The sequence below is a fragment of the Macaca fascicularis genome, chromosome 4 (genome assembly GCF_037993035.2).
Source record: "Macaca fascicularis isolate 582-1 chromosome 4, T2T-MFA8v1.1".
Lineage (NCBI taxonomy): Eukaryota > Metazoa > Chordata > Mammalia > Primates > Cercopithecidae > Macaca > Macaca fascicularis.
In genome coordinates, this window is record NC_088378.1 from 33498505 (window position 1) to 33515151 (window position 16647).

Genomic DNA, 16647 nt, shown 5'->3' on the forward strand with positions numbered 1-16647 from the left:
GCCAGAGCATAAGGTTTTTTTTGTTGTTTTTTTTTTTTTTTTTTTTGAGACAGAGTCTCATGTTGTCACCCAGGCTGGAGTGCAATGGCACCATCTTGGCTCACTGCAGCCTCAATGTCCCCGGTTCAAGTGATCCTCCTGCCTCACTCCCCAAGTAGCTGGGACTACAGGTGCACATCACCATGCCCAACTAATTTTTATATTTTTAGTAGAGATGGGGTTTCACCATGTTGCCCTCTTGAACTCCTGAGCTCAAGCAATCTGCCTGTCTCAGTCTCCCGAAGTGCTAGGATTACTGGTGTGAACCACTGTGCCCAGTCAAGCATGAGGATTTTAAAAAACATTCCCAGGCAATTCTAATGTGTTGTCAAGGATAAGAACCACTATTCTAAAAAGAAACATTATCCTCCATGCCAACAAAGAGTTTTATAGTCATTCGAGAACCCTACTATTAGCTTTGTCTTGGCCATTTCCACACCTATTAAAAAAATAATATAGGCCAGGTGCAGTAGCTCACACCTGTAATCCCAGCACTTTGGGAGGCCGAGGCAGGAGGATCACTGGAACCCAGAAGTTTGAGACCAGCCTGGGCAACATAGGGAGACCCTGCCTCTACCAAAAATCTAAAAATTAGCCAGGCATAGCGGCATGCACCTATAATCCTAGCTACTCCAGGAGGCTGATGCAGGAGGATTGCTTGAGCCTGGGAAGTCAAAGCTGCAGTGAGCTGGTGATCATACCACTGCACTCCAGCCGGGGCAACAGAGCAAGACTCTGTCTCAAATGAAAGAGATATCTTTTTATAGCAAATATTGAATCTAGTGAATTTAATATATAAAACATTGAATCTAGTGAATATCTTTTAACCAAACTTTAAGAAATAAAACTTTTGAAAACCAATGTGTTTTAAAAGTGGAAACATACATCTGCACTAAACACTGACATGACTTTGGGGGCTTAATCTGGACACTGAGTGGGATAAACGAGAATAAAGATGTTGGGTTCCTTAGATTAAAAGCTAAGGCCTTTCTTTCTTGAGTCTTGCACAGAAAGATATGTAACAAAATGGAAAGCAAAGCTACTTAAATTGGCACTCCTATCAGAATAAAATCCTGCTTCAGTCAATTTGTAGGTAGAGGCCTTAGAATGATAGAACTGGAAGTGAATTGAGATCAGCGAATACAGTGATTCTCAAGTCTAGCTAGATATTAAAATTGCCTTGGGTGCTTAAAAAAATCTACATTTGGGCTGGGCACTGTAGCTCATGCCTGTAATCCCAACACTCTGGGAGGCCAAGGCAGGAGGATTGCTTAAGCCCAAAAGTTTGAGACCAGCTTGAGCCACATAGTGGGACCTTATCTCTACAAAAAAAAAAAAAAAAATTAGCTGGGAGTGGTGGTCCTTGCCTGTGGTCCCGGCTACTTGGGAAGCTGAGGTGGGAGGTTCACTTGAGCAGGGCAGGTTGATACTGCAGTGAGCCAGTGATTGTGACAGTATGCTGCAGCCTGGGCAACAAAGCAATATCCTGTCTCGAAAAAGAAAAACAAAATTGACATCTGGGTGTCACCCCAGCCCAATTAAACTATAATCTCTGGGTAGGGCCCAGGCATTGGCATTTTCTAAAAATCCCCACTTGATTCAAATGTGAAACCAAGACTGAAAACCCCTGGGCTCCTGTCACCTCCACATTTTATGGGGAGGAATTAGAAGGAACTCAAGGATATTTTGATAGCTGTGCTCAAAGTCCAGCCTTAGTAAAGTTTCCCAGTGTAGTCCAGACAGTTGCATCTGGATCCAAGCAGAATTCACTGAATTAGGTTTGGGCAAAACTTATCCCATACAACATTCATACTCCAGAGTGACCCATGAATTTGGATAACCAAAAATTGTCCAAATTTTAAGATCAGAAATAAGGACATTTTGGTTGGGCACAGTGGCTCATGCCTGTAATCACAGCACTTTGAAATGCTGAAGCAGGTGGATCACCTGAGTCAGGAGTTCGAGACCAGCCTGGTCAACATGGTGAAACCCCATCTCTACTAACAATACAAAAATTAGCTAGGCGTGGTGGGGCACCTGTAGTCCCAGCTACTCGGGAGGCTGAGGCAGGAGAATTGCTTGAACCCAAGAGGCGGAGGTTGCAGTGAGCCAAGATCATGCCACTGCACTCCAGCCTGGGTATCAGAGTGAGACTCCGTCTCAAAAATAAATAAATAATAAATAAGGACATTTTATGAAAGAGAAAAGTTTCTTCTCTAGTATTTTTAATTGATTTCTGACCTCAAAAATCAAATTAATACTTATCCCAAAACAAGATAAAATATTTTCTCCACTCAACCTTGTCCCCTCAATGATTTCCTCTCCTCCTACCACCCACAGCAATTATGAAGAAAGCAGAAGACTTTTCATTTATTTTCCAAACACCCACTCCTACCAGGTTGTCAGCCTTCTTCTTTAAAAAGGTGCTTTGCACTTTAGGAGAAAAACATTTGTGAGGGGACTTTTATTGAAGTTACCATGGTGAACACCACCGACTAAAGAACAGAGCAGATTTCAGCCCCAAAGCACCAGAACACTGACAGACACTTAGGGCTTCAATTAGCGCTTTAAAAAAATCATCACTATTTTCTCCTACTCTGATTTAACCTATTGTCCCCAACTACAGAACTCTTCTAGATTTCCTACTTACTGACAGAGGAAAAAAGGACTTTGACAAGTTGAAATTCTCTTGATGTTATATGAATTATTTGCTGAGTTATTTGGTGTACAATATAATCTGTGATTAACATGAAAACAAAACACAATACCATAATCCATTTTTGCAAGCCCTGAGTATACTCTTTTTTACTACCACTTGCAAAGGATGTGACTCAACTGCTAATGCCACTTTTTAATCTCATGTTAATGTCTTTTAATCTCAGTTAAATTAAGAGAGATATAAAAACATATGCACTTTATTCCTTTGCTCAACTGAGATTAATACATACCTCACACCCAAAGTATACCTGGAGGGAAGCAATGCCCCAGGCTGGACCCTAAGTTCCAACTTGATTTCGGAATCTTGGCATGCAGGGTGGTGGCTCAGACTCATTCTTCGACCTTTATGCCAGTTACCTAAGTGAGCATGATGTTTGTGCCCATTATTGATATGAGGGTGTCATTGGCTGAACTGTGTCTCCACAAAATTCATGTGTCAATGTTCTAAACCAGAGTACTTCAAAAAGTGACTCTATTTGGAGATAGAACCTTTAAAGGAATAATTAAGGTGAAATGAGGTCACTTGGATGGGCCCCGATTCAACATGACTGATATAAGAATTTGAGAAGAGATTAGGCCACAGATAGGCATACAGAGAAAACCACGTGAAGATGAAGAGAGAAGACGGCCATCCACAAGCCAAAGAGAGAAGCCTCCAGAAGAAACTGACCTTTCCAACACCTTGATCTCAAACTTCTATCCTCCAGAATTGTGAAAAAATAAATTTCCATTGTTTATGCCACCCAATCTGTGTTACTTAGTAATGGTGGCTCTAGAAAACTAATATGGAATGTTTCTTCACTAAAAATAATATTTAAAAAATTTAAAGTATCAGCACATTTCAGGTTCTCTGAAGAGTGACATATATATCATAGAAATCCATTATTTTGAACAGTGACCATTAAAACTTATGTAATGATTAGAAAAAGTTTGAGAATAAGAAAAGCACATTCATAACATACTTAAGAAAGTTGTTTTATATATTCTTGGGGATATTAGAAATAGCTACATTCAGTTATAAGTCAGAATTAATACTTTTTTAACGTTTTGGTAGAATGGGCTCTCTTGAGAGCTAGTTTTGTATCTTTAGGTTTGAAGAACTGCTCATTCACCCTTGGACAAATTAAGGCCCTGTTTTATTTAGAAAAGTTATCTCCCGGAAGCGCTACACTTCTGCAGGAACACACCTAGAGATAGAAAAGGTGGTAGCAGTAGAAGAAGTGAGAAGTAATTAGACACTGATTTATTTTGAAGGTTGGGTTAGGCTATTTTTGCATCACTATAAAGAAATATATGAGGCTGGGTAATTTATAAAGGAAAGAGGTTTAATTGGCTCACAGTTCTGACGCTAAAGGAAAGAGGTTTAATTGACTCACAAGAAGCATGGTGCCAACATCCGCTTGGCTTCTGCTGAGGGCTTCGGGAAGCTTACAATCACGATGTAAGGCGACAGGAAGTCAGCCCATCACATGGCGAGAATGGGGAGCAAGAGAGAGAGAAGGGGGAGGTCTCAGACTCTTATTAAACAACCAGATCTCCATGAACTGACTGAGCAAGAGCTCACTTATCACCAAGGGGGTGGTGCTAAACCATGCATGATGGATCTGCCCCCATGATCCAATCACTTACCATGAGTCCCCACCTTCAACACTGCAAATCACATTTCAACATGAGATTTAAAGGGGACAAACGTCCAAACCATATCAAAGGTGGACTAGTGCTTCCTGAAGGATCGCCTATGGAGTGTGACAAAATAAGATATTGATAACTTGTGGTCATCTGGAAGGACAGAGCAAGTATTACTGGGGGATGTGAGTGGAGTAGGCATTTTGTGGAAAACATAACACAGAATTTAGTTTTAGACATGTTTAATTTAAACTACCCAGTAGTCATCTAAGTGCATCATGCCACCGGCAGTTGAACATAAGGGTCTGCAGTTCAAGGAAAAGATCTGAACTACAGATATAAATATGGGAATCATGAGAATATTGATGTTACTTATAACTACAAGACTGAGCGAGATCACTAAGGGAGTGAGTATAGAGGAAGGACTATGGACACACTCCCACATTAAGAGTATTAAGAGTATGGGCATCAGAAACATTATTCAGAACTTAGAAATAGGCAAAATAAATTTCTGGATATTCTTTCAGTGCAGTACTTACTGGGCTTGTCTTTCTATCAACTGGTCTGTTTTACAACTCCACATAGGCAAAGGTTAACTTGTAGGTTTTTGTCTAGTAGGGATGCAAATAAGTTCTGTCTGGTGGAGAGATAACCCTAAAGGTAACAGTTTTATATCTGAGAAATCTTATCCTAATATTCTTTTATGAAATGTGTGTGTGTGAGAGAGAGAGTGTGTGTGTGTGTGCGTGCGTATGTGTGTGTAGCTTCTCAAATTCTTATACCAGTTTTAACATTTTATTGGTTCCCTCATGGATTAAGTTAAATAAAATCTTTGACATGAGTTCACACTATCTTTGCCTGAGAGCCATAAATTTTTTAACTTTGAAAACTGGGAAAAAGGGAAAAGGAGTAACCAGCTGAATTTGCCCAGGTTAATTGAAAACTAAAAGCCAGTTCACACAATGTGTTTATTTGTGCTTGAATTTTCTCAACACCCCGACCTTATGTTTCCACTGCTACATTTCTTATGAAGTAAATAGTAAGTTTAAAAGTTACTTTTACGCTAAGGAGGGAAAAAAGGCTTAAGAGAAGAATTTTGGCTTTTTATTTCACTTTTATGGGCAATTACATTCTCCTGTTAGCCTCAGCTTCTAGACACAAACACACACACACACACACACACACACACACACACAGTCTTATCTGTTTAATAATGTTGGAGCCAAGAACAGATTATCTGAAGCCAAATACACCACTGATTTTTATATTTCTTTACAGAAGTCAAACTCTTGAATAATAATAAAGGATTGAAAAAACATAGAATTTTTAAATCATTTTGTTACTTTTGAATTACATAGGACAAAACAATAGTTTTAAGTTAAAAAATTATGTCAGCATATTATTTAAGATCACTTTATGTAATTAATTTGTATAATATTTAAAGTCTATTATCTTACATGTAACTTAAATAAAATTATTGACTTTAACATCACAAAAGAAATATCTGAACAGACTTTCACTGAATTTGGAGAACGTGTTTTGGATTGACTTAATTAAAATGCAAACTACGCAACATTACAGAATTCACTGGAGCACCCTGATGGGCACCTCAGGGAGATGGGCAATCATCCCTGAAACTGAAGTATCCACATTAGAAACTGTTAACTGTTTATGGAGGAAAATACACCATACATATTAACACATGGTGAACAGAAAAGAAACACAATATCAAGAACCAGTTCCAAATCAAAATTCACCAAGCAGATGCTACAAATTTTAGGTGCTGATGAGTCATTGTGCTATATTTTGCATAGGCAACTCTATAGAGTGTGTTCCAGGGTTAGAACCACCAAGGACTTATTTAAATAAATAAATGAAGGTTCATACATCTTTCAAGAGGTGTAGAATAGGCCAATTAACTTCTTTGTACATAAACAGATGGAGATGGAGTACAGAAGGGTAGAAGGATGGGAGGGAGAGGTAGAAAGAAAGAGAGATTTAGGCTTTTCCCATTTTAAAGGTGATAGTCCCTTTCATTTAAATGTGTAAATAAAAGAAAATGTATTTATAAATTTCTTTCGTTTGGTCTTATACCAAATGCATATTAATATTTTCATTGACATTTTAACAATGTGTTGTGGAATCAAAAATGGACCAAAACTAACTTTATGATCTGATGTTTGTAATTCTTACATTTTTATACCTTAAAATATCAATTGGATTATTTAGATACTCTTCATTTTTCTGATTCTTAATGATAATTAAAAAGTTTACACTACCATGTGTAGACGATTCTCCAGAATAACACATTGTTGCTATGAATAGTTTAGTCCCAGTAAATAAAATGTAAATTGAATATAATTTAACATTTCATTTTCTTTTATAAATTGGTTTTTAATGTATTAGTGGTAATCATGCTGCCTCATATAACAAGATAAATGTAAATTATGGATCTGGTGAGGCAGATGAATATAAATTATGGATCTGGTGAGGCAGATGAATATAAATTATGGATCTGGTGAGGCAGATGTGCAGAAATTACTTCGTAACAGTCAAAACAATCAAGGTGTTCAGCATCACTGTGTTGGGTAGTTAACAAAATGAGTAACTGAATCATAAAATTTATCTGGTTTTCATTAATTGGCATGCATACTCACTTGATGTGCTCCAGCGGGCTCTAAACAGTGCAGCTATTAAGTGGAAACTTTTAATACTTTTATTTTATATAATGCTCTTTTAAATGGAAATAGAAATATTTGCCATTTTTGCCTTATAAAGACAAGAATTCTCTTGAGCACAATCATAAACCCTAGATGTACAATATCACTAGTGAGAAAGTACAGTTTAGCAATAATTTTCAAATGGTATGTTGAGACATGTCAGTGGGTCATAAGATCAAATTACAGGTTTGTAAAAGAGCAACTTTTATAACAGAGTAGGATGGAAGGAAATGAATAGAATAGAGCACAGTAACAACACCAAAGTGCACTGTACAGAGGAAGCATTGTTTCGTGAAATTTGTCTTCTGTATGTTTCTGTGAGTATACACACTGGGTCATAATATAAAATGTATTTGTTTCTGTGGATTATAATTTTTAAAAGTTGAAGTAGAGGATATCAGAAAATATGGGAAAATAAAATGGGGGAAAATGAAAGGGATCAATAAGGAAATTATTTCTTTGGGGAAATTAGAATAATAAATTTGTAAAATGTATATACTAACCAATAAAATTGGCTTAGTAATGTAATATAGACCATCAAGCTGTACTCTCAAACCTCACTGGGGTGTTCCATTAAAAACTGTAGCTTAATGAAGACTCCTTAATTGTGATGGCTCTGACTCTACCGGATAGCAAGGGCTTCAGTTGAATCCGAAAACTTGACACTGAAAAGAACAGAAAAAAAGGTGGTAACAATAAAGAAGAGTCATGGGAGAACAAAGTTATTGAAGGAATAATGGAACAGGAATATAATGGAAACTAAAGACAACCAGATCCAGCACAGTAAAACTAGGATTTCTCTTTTTGAATTAAAACATTGCCAAAATCTCATTTCCTCAGCAGACTCTGAAGAGTAGAGCCCCCATAAAAGAATTTTTTAAAAGGCAAATAAAATACAAAGAAAGATTCGTTCAGATCAGCCTTTAGGTTAAGAATAAACCATTTCTTAAGATCCATTTGTAAAAATCAATTCAGACATAAACTAACAAAAATGTGTGCAGCAATTGTAGTAGCTCATGCATAATTATAATACTGGATAAAATAATATACTATTTTGTATGGGTTCTTAAAAAAATCCTTTTTAAGGTAAAAGAAAGGTACGTTTATTGAATGTATTGCACTGCAGAAGACAACTGCCTGAAATCTATTCTCTTTACTTCCGGAAAGAGTTCCTTACATTTTCTTAGGGACCTATTCCTTTCACCATCCCTATGCCAGAACTGGGTGCTACCAACTCAATAAGTGAATTCCATTCCGCTTCCTGCCTACAATGCTTGAGATGATAAGGAATCTAATCAGAGCCAGTGAGTTTTTAGTAAGGCTTATTTGAAATGATGCACCCCTCTCCTGAGCTAAAGCGTAGTGTGCATAAGGATGTGATAGTTCCAACTGTTGTATCTGATTTGCTACTAAGTAGGGACAGCCCAGATCTGCCAAGCGACCAAGGGAAGCATCCTGAGGATGAAGATGACATTGCAAAAGGCAGAATGGAGAAACTACATCTCCGGTAAGACCTCATCTGAAGCCTGTCATAACTCTGCCCTTTTCACCTATGTGCACTAGAATAGTTACTTTGTTGTTAAAGCCAATATTGGAGTTTCCTCTCATCTGCAATATTCGGTTCTAATGGATAGATCTGCGAGCCATGTGCCAGACCCTGTACTCTGCCTAACAGACACAGTTTCCTAGTAAATGCCCTCAACAGTCCTTTGTGACAGCACTGTTGTCATCCCCATTTTAGATATGAAAAAACAGAGGCTTAAAACAATTAAGTGACTTGCCCTAAGTCACCAAGCCAGAAGGTCCTGAAACCATACATTTTAAATTCAAAACATTCTCATTAGGTTCAATACGTTCCAAAAGTAAAATCCTATATTACTTTTCTAACATTTCAATTATTTTAAAAACTAGAACTTGCAGGATACAGGTTAAGTAGGGATTGGGAGCCCAGTGCTGTTCTCATTGAGAAGAGAGGTAAACGACATTCCTGACCTTTCTTTCCACATACATTCAGTTAAATCCTAAAACATACAGGCACTCTTGAGACAAGAAGTATATCTTGTCCACAGTTCTTTAGTTTGTAAGCAAAATCTTCAAACCAGCCAAAGCAACTCAAGTATGTTTATTATCAAAATATCAGGATTTTTCATGGAACCCAAAGGAAAAACAGAGAAGCCTGAGATCGTAAGGACATGCAATCAAGGACTGAAACTATCAGGGCTCGTGGCAGCTATTCTGCCTCCATCTTTGCTTCCTTCCCACTGTGTTTCTGCTTCAGTCTTCTCTCTCTCCAGATGGGATGCCTGGCTTTGGCTTCATGGAAATAGACAACCTCTGATTCTAACAGTTATTTTCAAGGGGCCTATGGAGAAGAACCAGCTGCTCTTTATTCAAATTTTAAATTCCCTAAGAAGGAAGCATGACTGGCTGGACATGAATCAAGTGTTGACCTCTTGTGAACCAAGTGCTATTGCAGGATCAGGTGGTACGAATAATCACTCTCAAGTGGCTGAGAGGTGAGGTGATCCTAGAGGGGAGGAGATTGGCTACACAGAAATCCAAAAACTGTTTGACTATAGGATTAGCAGTAAAACAAACCAAGACAAAGTCAGAGCTAAATTCAGGATGCATAGAAGTTCAGGGGAGAAGGAATTCTGTGGGGCTGTCAGGTGAGGGTTTGAGTCCCCAGGGAAACTTGAACTTGGTCATTAAGAGATTTAGGAAGAAGAAGGGAAGGTAATCCAAATAGGGAAATCTGAAACCTGAACAACAGAACGTGATCTGATGAATGAATGAAATAATCGTTTTTTAAATAAAATATGTAACAACAGAAACAGTCATTGAAAAAAAAATGAACTGACATGTTGAAAGTAGAGCTTTTTTGATATCCCTAAAGAGGTAGTAAGAATTATGTGGTGTCTCTTCAAATTCTTCCAAAAAGACAGACAATAAATGAATTTCTCGACTAAGTGTGGTTTTGAAGTGAAAGCTTTATCACCACAACTAAAAAATATTAGTCATTGATTAAATGATAATGAGTTTTTAAAATCTTTCTTCTTTCTTCCCCTGCTTCTAAACAACCCCATCTGCCTGATCAATCGATATAAATTGCTCCATAATTTAAAGGCTTAGTGTTTACTCAGAATATTTGGTTTGTGTGTCTATTGCAGTCCACATAGTGCAAATATGAAAAAAATATCTAATTTTCTTAATGGAAAGTCTATAATTGATTCAATCTAATGTAGTTCTGAAAGATTAATAAAGATACTTCTCCTCATGGCAATAAGACAAACATTAAACAAAAACTTCTCTGAGGAGTGAATGGCAACCCCAGCGACCTCCTTCTCATGATCTGCAAACACTTTATAAACACATCCAAGTGGGATGTGACGGCTGGATCCACTGTCATCTCTCCCGAACTAAACTAGATTGCTTTCCCACTCAAGTGGAATAAAAATGTAAAACTCAAATAATGACCTTTATTTATGCTTTCTAGATCAAACATTAGGATTCTCAGAAATGATTTTTCAATTAATTCTAAAACAAGGTTATTAATATTAGTAGCTTGATAAATTATAAAATGCCTCTTGCTTTTCCTCTGTCTTCTCCCTTTTTCTTTGCCTTTCCATTATGTCACTCTCTTGTTTAAAAAAAAAAATATCTAATCTTGGTGAATGCCTGATTGAGATCAATAGACATGGCTATGAAAAATGAGAACAAGAAAAGTTATCACTCATCTTTCATCTGGCACCTAAGTTTGAGAGCCTCCTATATGTAATGCACTGATTAGGTGCTGGAGACACAATGTTGAATAATTAAGACAGAATCCCTTGTCTCTTCTCTTCCTCTGGGATAGGAAGGTAAGTCGAGCAGTAAATAAAATAAAACTTTGTTGGGAGTACTATAAAGGAAACAAGGGACTAAAACAGAGAGAAATGGGGAAACCAACTTTAGAATGTATGCTCAGGAAAGCCTTTTCTCATTTTAGGTGATACCTAAATAGTATCTCATTTTAGACATCATTTGGGTGACACCTAAAATGAGAAGAAGCCAAGTATCTGAAAAGCATGTTCATGCGTTTGGGCAAGGCAGGGTGTCACCCCTCAGTAGGCAGTTTGAGCAGAACTAGAACACAGAGACTCCAAGCTGGGACAGGATAGATGTCTTCTAGGAAGCGGAAGATCAGTGTGGCCAGAGGTTAACAAGCCAGTGGAAGGATGGCATGAACTGAGTTGGACAGAGGTTCAGGACCACATCATGCAGGGTTTTATGCGTTATGGGGATGAATTTGGGTATTGGTTTTAAGAGTAGTGACAGGCCACCGAAAAGCTTTAATCACAGGGCCTGATTCAGTTTCTTTTGCTGCTACCTGAATACAGGATTGGAAGGGCACGAGAGCAAAAGCAGAAAGACCCCCAAAGTAATTGTGGCAAAAAGGTGATAGTGGCCTGGACTACGGTGTGTTTGCAGAAACATAGAGAAAAGGATACATTAAAGAATATTTGAAGACAGAGCTAGACTTAAGATGGATTGGGTGCAGGAGAGGTATCTGAGGAATAGGCAAGGAAGATTTCAAGGACAACTTTTAGATTTCGGGACTTGAAAGATCATGCAGATACTGACGATGTTGTTTATAAGACTAAGGAAAACTAGGGAGGTGAGAGGAGAGTAACAACTATAGGATGCTTTGTCTACAGAAAATCCAGGCTTACTGGGCTTTAAATCTTATGAAAATGTGTCATCTAACATAACTAAGAGGTACACAGTAGGGCAGGATCCAAGTGCTGGACTTTAGGGCTCTGAGTCCGCTGCTCTGTGGTTCTCTTAACTCTGCCCTGTTCCTTATGGGTTTATCCTCAGGCACAACAGCCGCAACAGTTTCCAGTATCAGTACATTTTTAGACAGAAGTGGCCATCTTGACCACTCTATGCTTCCTACAAGTGAAGAAAGATTTTCTAAAAGTTTTACAGAAGTCTATACTCAGTTCTTATCGGCAGAATATAACTACCCCCAACCAACAGTATGCAGGAAAAAGGAGATCTTCATATTTTCTAGTATCAATAAGGATATTTTTCCCAAACTAAAGATAGAATTCTCTTCCCAAAATATGTTAGGAAATTGCAAATAATAAGATAAAACCAGGATTTGGGTATTTACCCTAATGTATTGAAAATGTATGCCCGGCCGGGCGCGGTGGCTCAAGCCTGTAATCCCAGCACTTTGGGAGGCCGAGACGGGCGGATCACAAGGTCAGGAGATCGAGACCACAGTGAAACCCCGTCTCTACTAAAAATACAAAAAATTAGCCGGGCGCGGTGGCGGGCGCCTGTAGTCCCAGCTACTAAGGAGGCTGAGGCAGGAGAATGGCGGGAACCCGGGAGGCGGAGCTTGCAGTGAGCCGAGATCGCGCCACTGCACTCCAGCCTGGGCAACAGCGTAAGACTCCGTCTCAAAAAAAAAAAAAAAAGAAAGAAAATGTATGCCCACTCAAAAACCTGCACACAGATGTTTATAGCAGTATTATTAATAATTGCCAAAAATTGAGAGCATCCAAGATGTCCTTCAATAGGTGAATGGATAAACAAACAGTGGCATATCCGTATAATGCAATATTATTCAGTGATAAAAAGAAATAAGCTATCATGTAATGAGAATACATGGAGGAAACCTAAACGTACATTTCTCCTTTTTTAACTATCTAACTTAAAATGTGATACAGGCTTCGAAGTGAAAGAAGCCATTCTGAAAAGACAACATACTGTATGATTTTAACCATATGACATTCTGGAAAAGGGCAAAGCTATAAAGACAGTAAAAGGAACAGTGGTTTCCAAGGGGCCAGAGGGGAGGAAGGGGGAGAAATGAGTAGGCAGAGCACAGAGGATTTTTAGGGCAGTGAAACTATTCTGCATGATACTGTCATGGTGGATACATGATATTATGCATTGGTCAACACCCACTCTGTACAACACAAACAGTGAAACTTAATGTAAACTATGAACTTTGGTTAATCATAATTTATCAATATTGGTTCATCAGTTGTTATAAATGTACTGCACTAATGTAAGTTAATATTGTAATAGAGGAAACTCTGTAGGGGTTGGCAGTGGAAAGGAGTTTATGGCTTCTGCTCAATTTGTCTGTAAACCTACAATTTTTTCTGAGACAGAGTCTCACTCTGTCACCCATGCTGGAGTGCAGTCATGCAATCTTGGCTCACTGCAACCTCTGCCTCCCAGGTTCAAGTGATTCTCATGCCTCAGCCTTCCTAGTGGTTGGGACTACAGGTGTGTGCCACCACACCTGACTAATTTTTGTACTTTTTGTAGAGACAGAGTTCCACCATGTTGGCCAGGCTGGTCTTGAACTCCTGTCCTCAAGTGATCCACCCACCTTGGTCTGCCAAAGTGCTGAGATTATAAGTATGAGCCACCATGCCCAGTCCCTACAATTACTTTTTTAAAATGGTCTATTAAAATAAAATCAGGACTCTGCCAACCAGAAATACAGGATAAACAGAGCTGCATAGGTGACTAATGATGTCTACAATGGGTGAGGGAAATAACTAGATTCTTTTTAAACATCTTGAATTTGTGATGTGAAGTATCATGTCGAATATGTCAGGTAGGCAGTCAGATGTGTGGATCTGACACTCAAAGGATAGGCCTGAGCAAGAGATACGAATTTTGAAGGCAAGGGGTCAAAAATTCATGGCAATTAGTAAGACCTCTGTATTAGTCCATTCTCATGCTGCTACGAAGAAATAACTGAGACTGGGTAATTTATAAATGAAAGAGGTTTAATTGACTCACAGTTTCTTATGACTGGGGAGGCCTCAGGAAACTTATAATCATGGCAGAAGGCACCTCTTCACAGGGCTGCAGGAGAGAGAATGAGTGCAAGCAGGGCAAATGCCAGACACTTATAAAACCATCAGATTCAAACAAGACTCACTCATTATCACGAAAACAGCATGGGGGAAACTGCCCCCATGATCCAATTACCTTTACCTGGTGCCGCCCATAACACGTGGGGATTATTACAATTCAAGGTGAGATTTGGGTGGGGACACAGAGCCAAACCATATTAACCTTCTAGGGAGAGAGAGAAAAATAGAGGGTTCCAGTACCAGGTATGAGAAACTGTGGCAGGAGAATAGGGTCTGGAGGCAGGGAACCCAGGCTGATTCACACTGACTACCTAGAACTGAATCAAAAGGAAAACCCCACCTCTGCACACCCAAGTAACAAAAGAATCAAAGCTTACTCCCTTTGTAACTCCCCACCACCACCTTTTTTCTGCCTTGCAGATGAAAAATGAAACTACCTCTGATTGGTCCCTTCCTGCAACCAATCAGACTGGTCATAGGCCAAGTCTTCATGTGTAACTTTGTAACTTCACTTCAGCCTCTGATTTGGTCACCTTCTGCAACCAATCAGACTGGTTGCAGGCCACTACTTCATTTACATAGGGTGTAAACCAAGTAACCAATGGGAAACTTCTAGAGGGTATTTAAACCCCAGAAAATTCTGTAACAGGCTCTTTTGAGGTGCTTGCTCAAGCCCACTCCCATTCTGTGGAATATACTTTATTTCAATAAATCTGTGCTTTTCTTATGTTGCTTTGTGCATTTTGTCCAATTCTTTGTTCAAAACACCAAGAACCTGGACACCTTCTACCAGTAACAGAACTACCACATTCAGAGGTTGAACTTGAAGGTGATGTCAATGAAGGAGAATGAGAAGGAGCAATGAGATTTTAGGAAAATGTGATGTCAAGAAAGCTAAGAGAGGAGAGTGTTTCAGGACACAGGGAGAGTCAAATCTTATGTTATTTCTGTTTAGTGTTTTAGTTCTATTAAACTCACCATAATTGGTTGTCGCTGGGGGTTTTTTGTTTTTGTTTTTGGGTTTTGTTTGTTTGCTTGTTTTTGTGGACAATACCTATATTGGTTTAACACCTTTTTTTTGCTTACTATCCTTTCTTGAATTCCACGCCCTCCATCTGGCTTATTTGTTTGTTTGTTTGTTTTTTGCTCAGGAATTAGATAAATAACTCATTTAGTGAGGGTGAACTTCTTGGTTTGTAAGTGTCAGAAAATATGTTTGTTCAGCTCTTAATCTTGAGTAATTGTTTTGTGTATAAAATTCTAGGTGGACATTTTCCCTCAGCATTTGATGATACGATTACATTGTCTTTCTACATCAATGAATGCTAATAAAAAATCTACTTTTATTTGATTAGTGTCTTTATAGGTACTTTCTTTCTTTTCTATGGTAGTTTTTAAGAGTTTCTCTTTGTTTATGATAATCTGCAATTTCATTACGATGTATTTAGGTGAAGATTTTGGTTTTGCACTATTCAGAACTTAACGTACATTTTTCCATTTAAGATTTAAGTCTTGCAATTTGAGAAAATTTTCTAACATATCTCTTTAAATATTGTCTCTTCCAAATTTTTTTTTTCTCATTTGAATCTTAGTTAACTTAAATTGGAGCTTCTCATTTTATCTTCCATGTGTCAACCTGTCTTTCATACTTCCCGAGACAGATCCAGGTTTTTTGGGACCTGCAGTTTAGACAATCTGGGAGTCTTTAAACTTAGACTCCCAGAAAAAATCTGGGAAAGAACACAAAAGTACAAGTAGAAAATTAGATATGAAGTACATATTTCTTTAGAATAAGAAAAGTAAATCACATAAATTAGACATTGAAACAAAACAAACAAATTCTACAAACATAATAAAATCCAGAAAAATATTGTAATATGTACATTAACTACTAGAATACCTCCATAATTATTTATTGTTCTCCATCTTTGGGTGCATATTTTTCTGTGACAATAATTATGTAATATATTTTTCAATTGAGGGAATGAAAAATATTTAATCTCTCCTCTAGCTTGGTTATTATTGACAGCTGTTTTAGTGCCACAAGTCATCATTGGTCAAAAAATGTGCATGGACTCTTCAATGTTATCTAACATACAAAAAGTATGACAGAAGCCAAGTGGAATGAAAAAATTCTGCAGTCTTCATCAATTGCAGTTAAAAATCTCACTTTGCAAATTTTTTTAGCAACATATAACAATATAAACACACTGCTAAGGAGGAGCATAAGCTGAAGGGTCTATGCAATTGAGGGGCCTAGAGCTTAAGCACCATTACTTCATTATAAATTTGGTAAATCAGTCTCTGTATTTCCTCTTTCATTCTTTTTCTTTCTTTCTTTCTTTCTTTCTTTCTTTCTTTCTTTCTTTCTTTCTTTCTTTTCTTTCTTTTTTTCTGCTGTATTCTTGCTTCTTCAATTCTATTTTGCATTTCATTAATTCTCTTTTAAATGAAGTTAGTCTGCCATTTAGCCCATCTATTGAGTCTTGCTCTGTCGCCCAGGCTGGAGTGCGGTGGTGCAATCTCCACTCACTGCAAGCTCTGCCTCCCGGGTTCACGCCATTCTCCTGCCTCAGCCTCCTGTGTGGCTGGGACTACAGGCGCCTGCCACCGCGCCCAGCTAATTTTTGTATTTTTAGTAGAGACGGGGTTTC